This window comes from Meles meles, chromosome 8, assembly GCF_922984935.1.
Source record: "Meles meles chromosome 8, mMelMel3.1 paternal haplotype, whole genome shotgun sequence".
Lineage (NCBI taxonomy): Eukaryota > Metazoa > Chordata > Mammalia > Carnivora > Mustelidae > Meles > Meles meles.
Window position 1 is genome coordinate 30,333,061 of NC_060073.1, and position 8,130 is coordinate 30,341,190.

Here is an 8,130-nt window from a genome sequence, read left to right on the forward strand (position 1 = left end):
CCTAGAGCAATCTATACTTTTAATGCCATTACGATCAAAATTCCACTAGTATTTTTTGAAGAGCTGGAGCAAATAATTCTAAAATTTGTATGGAATCAGAAGAGACCCCGAATTGCTAAGGAAATGTTGAAAAAGAAAAACAAAACTGGGGGCATAATGTTACCTGATTTCAAGCTTTACCTGATTTCAAAGTTGTGATCATCAAGACACCATGGTACTGGCATAAAAGCAGACACATAGACCAGTGGAACAGAGTAGAGAGCCCAGATATGGACCCTCAACTCTATGGTCAAATAATCTTTGACAAAGCAGGAAAAAATATACAGTGGAGAAAAGACAGTCTCTGCAATAAATGGTGCTGGGAAAACTGGACAGCTATATGTAGAAGAATGAAAATCGACCATTCTTTTACACTGTACACGAAGATAAACTCGAAATGGATAAAGGACCTCAACGTGAGACAGGAATCCATCAGAATCATAGAGGAGAACATAGGTAGTAACCTCTTCAATATCAGCCACAGCAACTTCTTTCAAGATATGTCTCCAAAGGCAAAGGAAACAAAAGCGAAAAAGAACCAAGTATTCTAATCCAAGAATTTGGGCCCCAAAGTCCTTGCTTGTTCTACTACATGGATATAAACCCACACAAAGCAAGTGGACCTAGGTTTTTTCCATTTACCTGGCATGTCTATGGGCAGCCACTGAGGTTTCAAGGGAGGACACAGGTAAAGCTTACTTTTCTCATCAGAGGCCCTCGTGTCCCTGGGGATGCAATGCTGCCTACACCAAGATAATGAACCCATAACCATCCATCCCCAAACTTGGCACCTTTAAACAATGATTTATTATTTCTCATGATTCTGTGGGTTGCCCAGGCATTCTTCTGCCCCATGAGGTGCTGGCTGGGCTTATGCACACAGCTGCATTCTGCAGGCAGGTGGGCCAAGCTGGAAGGTCTGGGCCATGGTCATTGGTGACCTTCCATTAAGATGCCTCAGTTTTGCTCTGTGGGCCTCCTGTGCAGCATCTCACCTCACAGGCCCTTCCTATGGGACCTTCTCCGGTGGGATGGCCTGGACTTCCTTATGGCACGACAGCAATAGCAAAGCTGCTGGTGTTTGGTGGTCGTTGTTGTCATCTGGAGGCTAGGCGCAGAAGTCCCAGAATGACACTCCTGTCACACTGGCTTGGTCAGAGAAAACCACCTCAGATTCGAGAGGCGAAGAAATGGATTCTACCTCTTGAGGGAGGCGCTGCATGCTCACGCAGAAAAGAGCACTGTTGGTGAGCTCTGTGCGGGGAGCTTACTGAAGAGCCCTCCCATGGCCCTTATACCTCGTATCCAAAAACCAAAAGATGCTAGGAATCCCGCAAGCCCAGAGCTGCTGGGGCCACCCCTCCTGCCGTGTGGGAAAAAGTCTGCTTGAGAACAGAGCTAGCCCAGAGAAAAACAGAGAGAGAGGTGGAGAAAAGTGGGTGAAACTCGCTGTTCCACTCAGGTGGAACAGAGAGGCTAGAGAGCTGGGGGTTAAGAGTTTGAGATCCGGAGTCCTACCATCCTGAGTTCTAATCTCGGCACTGCTGCTTACTAGCCATGTGACTTGGAGAAAGTCTATCTCTCCAAGCTTTGGGTGTATCTCTCATATGACGTGGATGATGACAGTTACCGGCCTTCACAGGACAGTTGTGAAAATGAACTGGGATAACATTTGTGATGAGCTCAGTGAAGTGCGGGGCTCAGCATAAGCCCTCAGCAGATGACTGTTCCATGAAACTGAGGCGCACTTGAAACCCCTTCCCCACAGACTCTCCCTCCTGCGCAGGTCCCCGAAGTTCTCAGTGACGTCCCCACCCAAGTGAGATTGCACTGGAAACCCCGCAAGGTACAGCAAAAGATCGACTATGTAAGAAGCCTTCTCTTTAACACGTCCTTATTTCATCTTCAGACTAATGAAGCCAAGAATAATGAATGTCAGACTTTAATCTGGGGACAAGAACAGTGGGTAAGTTTTAGGCCATTTTTAAGACTTTTGAGAGTCCTATGTCGGACCGCTCTGATAGACGAAGAACTGCACGACCATGACCACAGCAAAAAAGCGGCCCCATTGGGACCAGCCACGTTTCATTTATTCTCAGAAAGCTGAAGTCAGATCACACACAGCTGCTGCTTAGATGTCAGGCAGAGCCGCGGTGGGTTCCCCTCGTTAAACTGAAGGTCCATTGTCTGACACGGGATACTCTTGTCTGTTACGGAGGATACATTTACGTCATTTACGTATCTCGGTCATTTCACCAAGGGATTACTTGTCTCCTCTATACTTTACCGGGATTGTAGGCCAATTTTTGTGTCTGGTGGATTTGCCTGCAGATCTTGGGGTTACATGTGCATCATTCTTTCTCTCTCTATTGTAGTAAAATACATTAGCAACATTTAGTACATTCATAACTTTGTGCAACCCTCATATCCAGCCCCAGAATGCCTTCCTTTTTAATTTCTTTCTTTCTTTCTTTTTTTTGTCTTCAAGCAACTTCCTTGGCCATCTCAGTGTATAGACCCAGCTAGAACAGGAACTAAAGGAGATTGCTCGAGGCCCTGCTGCCTGGACACCCCACGTTACTGCATGGGCTGTTTGCAAAGGGGCGTCCTGGACAGGGTCAACCTTCTTCCCTTTCACTGGGTAATGAGTATTACCTCTCCTGACACTACTCTGCAATAGGAAAAAGGTCTACGTTTGCTGAAACGCACTTTTTTGCTTTTTTTTTTTTTGCTTTTAGATGACTGGCACTTTTTGTAGAAGCATGCTGGAATTATTACTGGAGTTTGTATTTACAGAAAATGGTTGATGCCCGTTAAGTGTTTCATGGGCCCAGCACCAGGCGCCTAATTCATTTCTTTACATCCCTGTGGCGAAGGCCTTTTGTTAGCTCCATCTCACAGGTGAAAACATGAAGCCTCAGAGAAGTTCAACAGCTTTTCCAAGTGCAGACATCTAGTAAGCTGTAGAATCAGGATTCAAACACCAGTCTCTTTGACCCTAGGGCCTGTGATCTTTAACTCGTAGTGAATACAACCGCGATGCAAAGCCAGATGTAACCAAGACATGTAGCCTGAGGCTCCGAGACCTCGTCAAAGCTGCCTGAACAGGTGAAACCAACCCTACAAGACTGCAAGGTAGCATGTCTTACGAAAACAAAAACCATTCTACCCCTTGTCTGCCCCATTCTTCACAAAGAGCTGATCTACCAACCTGGTGTGGGATGAAAAGGCAGAAGAAAAATTATTAAATTTCCTTACCTCCTACAGCCCACTGACAAGTCCTTGAAACAGGCAGAATGACATTCTTCTAGGGACTCAACTGCCTTGACGTTAGTGCTTTGCTAAGGGCAAAAGGCAATCCTAGACCGACCCCCACTCCTCCACCCCAGGATCCTGTATGTCTCCTTCAACATATAAACATTCCTTTGGAAGCTTCCTTTATCTCTACCCCTCAGGAAAGGTATTGGCAATCATCCCTCAAGCATACGGCCACCGAAATACAACCGAAGGGTCTCATGACTCGGGTTTTATTAGATGGTAATAAATGATCTTTTCCTAACAACAGCTAGCCCCCTCAAGGTCCTGGAAACCTTGCTTCCAAAATTCCTTAGAGACTTACACTATCCCTAACCTCTTCCCAACTTGGAAGTATGAAGGGGCCACTCCTCATGACCCCAGTGCAGGCTCTTTCTGCCCACAGGTCCTGTCCCCGTGCTTTAATAAAACCACCTTTTTCCACAAAAGACGTCTCAAGAATTCTTTCTTGCCCGTTGGCTTTGAACCCTATGTTCTTTTCTACGTAACAACCCACGTAAAAACCTGCTGTGAATCCCGGCCTTTATCTCTAGAATTTGTTTACAGCCTGCTTAGATCTTCATGCTCTCGTTTTCATCTTCCCAGTGCACTTTCCTTTCTTTTGGTTCCCTTGGTTAGCTCCTGATGCTAGCTCTCCACACTTCTGACTATACCCATCTCCACCAGCCACTTGAGCTCGAGCCAGAACTTGGCTTGATCTTCATCTTGACCTTGTAGGAAATGTGGGAGAGAGAGGCCCAGGCTTGGCTCCCCACCTCTGCCTTAGCCTCTGCCACATGGGAGGCAGCCACGGTCAGGCCTGTGGAAGAGGACACTGGTCACATTTGTGTAAAGATTTGTTGTTTACAGAACACTTGAAAAATCTCCTTTAATGTTCATACAAGAAGACAGAGCATGTACTATTCTCCCTATTTATTTTTAATGTCACAAACATTTCAGGCATACAGAAGGCGTATGCAGGATAATATAGAGACATCCGTGAATGTAGTGCCCAGATTTGACACCCTCACGTGTATTTTTCCTTAAAGAAATACAATGATACAGACATGATTGGACACTTTCCCATCCCTTCTCCCTCCCTCCTTCCTCAGAGAACCCACTGTATTTGAATTGGTTCCAATCATCCCATCCAGGTTCTAAAATTGTATCAATTTATCTCTTTATCTGAATCCACGATGGATATTATTATTTTGAGTGTTCTTAAAACTTTTGTATAATATCATACTTTGTGTGTCCTTTCATAACTTCATAACTTTCCAAAGTTACATTTCTAAGATTTCTCTCCACTGAAATGCATCTAAGCTTACTCACTCCCCTTACTAGATAATGTCTTCTATGCACGTGCATACACTCCTCTAGTCTTCTGCTGATAGAAATTTCCCTAACTTTATGTTTTGTACCTTATCAAAAGATACAGTAATGACTGGTATTGTGCACCTGCTCTTGTAGACACGTGGCAGACAGGATTTTTCTAGAACAAATTCTTGGAAGTGGAATTTCTGGGTCATAGGGTATGCGCAAATCTATAATTTTAGAAGACATGGTCAATTGCTCTCCCAAATGGTTGTAAAAAAATTTACATTCCCATCATCTAAGTTGGAGAAATCCCTTTCCCTTCATCCTTGACAGCTCTTGGCTTTATCAGATGTATCAGATTTCTATCAATCTGTCTGCTAAAATATAATTTTTCATTGTTTTATCATATATTTTTAAATTAATGGTCCAATTCCTTTTTTCTTTTTTAAGATGTTATTTACTTATTTGACAGAGAAAGAAATCCCACATAGGCAGAGAGGCAGGCAGAGAGAGGGGGAAGCAGGCTCCCTGCTAAGCAGAGAGCCAGATGCGGGGCTCGATCCCAGGACCCTGAGCCGAAGGCAGAGGCTCAACCAACTGAGCCACCGAGGCACCCAATGGTCTAATTCCCTTATTGTAAAGTTCATTGAGGTTTTCTATTTCTTCGTGACTCATTTTTGGTAATTTATACTTTTCAAAGAAACCCATTCATTTCTTCTACATTTCATATATCTTGGCATAAAGTTTAATACATTTTATGATTATTTTTCAAATACACTGTAATATATACCCCTCTTCTTTCCTGATATTGTTCACTTACGTCTTTTCTTTCTATTTAATAGATCTGAGGAGGGAGGGAAAGGCAAGCTGAAGACAAAGCAGAAGCGGACATCCTGAAACCTACCCCTAACCCCCACTCCTGTGTGGGACGCTGGTGACATTCTTCCAGGAATCTCCCGACTGTCTTAAAGCTAACACCTTGCTAGAGGGGAAAACAACCTTAACTTAACAATGGAGAGGTTTCAGTTATCTTGCAGGTCCTCTTTAGCATGTGAAAGTTCTTTGAAACCTTCCTTTTCCTTACTTCCCCCAATTTCTGAGTATATAACCAGAACTCTAAGACCAAGGGCAATAGCTCTTTCTGCCCATGGGTGGTGTTCCTGTGTTTCAATAAACGACTATTTTGCACAAAAGACAGCTCAAGAATTTGGTCGTCAGCCCTGGACCTCACCCCACTCAACCTCACCTATATTCCAGAACCCCATCAGCTCTCACTAGAAGGTTGTTTATTATACTAATCTTTCCCGCCAAGAAAGCTTTGGCAGTGCTGTTATTTCTTGTTTCCTTATTTTCTATTTCATTAATTTCTGTGCCAATTTTTAGTCTATTTTTTCTTTCTTTTTTTGTCATGCTCTCCGTGCTTCTTTTCATAACTGCTTTAGTTGCATGAAAATTAATTTCTATTCTTTTTTTTCTAATATATGCATTCAAGTTTATACATTTCCCTTAAAAAACTGCTTTAGCTGTTTGATGTAGAGTTCTTTGGGTGTGATTTTGTCTTAAATATTTAATAATTCCTACCATAGTTTCTTAACTGATCAATGTATATTAAAGTGAAATTTTCTGACTTTATTAATAGAGTATGATGGGGAGTTGATTATGTTTTTGCTAGAGGATTTCATTTTCATTTTTTTTTTAAATTCCAGTGTAATGAACGTACAGTGTACCCTAGTTTCAGGTGTACAATATAAGTGATTTAACACTCCACACGTCACCCAGGGCTCATTGTGACAAGTGCACTCCTGAATCCCCATCTCCTGTTTAACCATCCTCCAACAACCATCAGCTTGTCTCTTTGCTGGTTTGACTTTCTCTTTCTCTTTTTTACCTTTGCTCATTTTGTTTTGTTTGAAATCATGGTATTTGTCTTTCCCTGACTGACTTATTTCACTTACCATTATACTCTCTAGCTCCATCCATGTCATTGCAAATGGTGAGATTTTGTTCCTTTCTTATGGCTGAATAATATTCATATATTCATATATGTTCATATAGCAACACTTGTTATGTTTTTGATTTTCGCCATTCTAACAGGTATGAGGGGGTAGATCTCGCTGAAATTCTGATTTGTCTTTCCCCGATGGTAAGTGATTTGAGCATCTTTTTATGTGTCTGTTGGCCATCTGGATGTCTTCTTTAGAGAAATGTCTGTTCATGCCTTCTGCCCATTTTTAAATCGGATTGTTTGCTGTTTTGGGTGTTGAGTTGTATCAGTTCTTTATATATTTTGGATACTAACCCTTTATCAGATACGTCATTTGCAATACCTTCTCCCATTCTGTAAGTCGCCTTTTAGTTTTTTTTTTATTGTTTCCTTCATTGTGTAGAAGCTTTTTATTTTGATGTAGTTCCGATAGTTTGTTTTTGCTTTTATTTCTCTTGCCTCAAGAGAGACTTCTAGAAAAATATTACTGTGGCTGATGTCAGAGACATTACTGCCTGAGGTCTCTTCTAGGATTTTTTATGGTTTCAGGTCTCACTTTAGGTCTTTAATTCCTTTTGAGTTTATTTTTGTGTATGGTGTAAGAAAGTGGTCCAGTTTCATTCCTTTGCATGTTGCTGTCCAGTTTTTCCAACACCACTTGCTGAAGAGACTGACTTTTTCCCATTGGACATTCTTTCCTGCTTTGTCAAAGATTAATTGACCATGTGATTGTGGGTTTATTTCTGGATTTTCTTTCTTTTTTTTTTTTTTAAGATTATTTATTTATTTATTTGACAGACAGAGATCACAAGTAGGCAGAGAGGCAGGCAGAGAGAGAGGAAGGGAAGCAGGCTCCCCGCTGAGCAGAGAGCCCGATGTGGGCCTCGATCCCAGGACCCTGGGATCATGACCTGAGCCGAAGGCCGAGGCTTCAACCCACTGAGCCACCCAAGCGCCCTATTTCTGGATTTTCTATTCTGTTCCATTGATCTATGTGTCTAGGGTTTATTTTAAGATTTAATTGTTAAATTTTAATTTTTAAAATTTTTTTTTTTTTTAATGTAGACTCCATGCTGGGAGCCCAACATGCTTGAACTCACAACCCTGAGATTGAAACTTGAGCTGAGATCAAGAGTCAGATGCTTAAATGACTGAGCCATCCAGGTGCCCCTTAAAGATTTTATTTTTAAGTAATCACTACACCAATGTGGGGCTCCAACTGACAACCCTGAGATCAAGAGTTGCATGCTCTACCAACTGAGCCAGCCAGGCGCCCCAATCTATGTGTCTATTTTTAGGCCAGTACCAAACTGTTTTGATTACCACAGCTTTGTAATACAACTTGAAATTTGGCATTGTGATATTTGCTAAAGGATTTAAAATTTCATTGTATTTTAGACAGATATTGTAGTTTGAATGATATAAACTATTTTGTGTTTGTCGATACTTCTCTGTGGTCTAGGTTGGGGTCAGTTTTTGTAAATGTTCCACGTGTG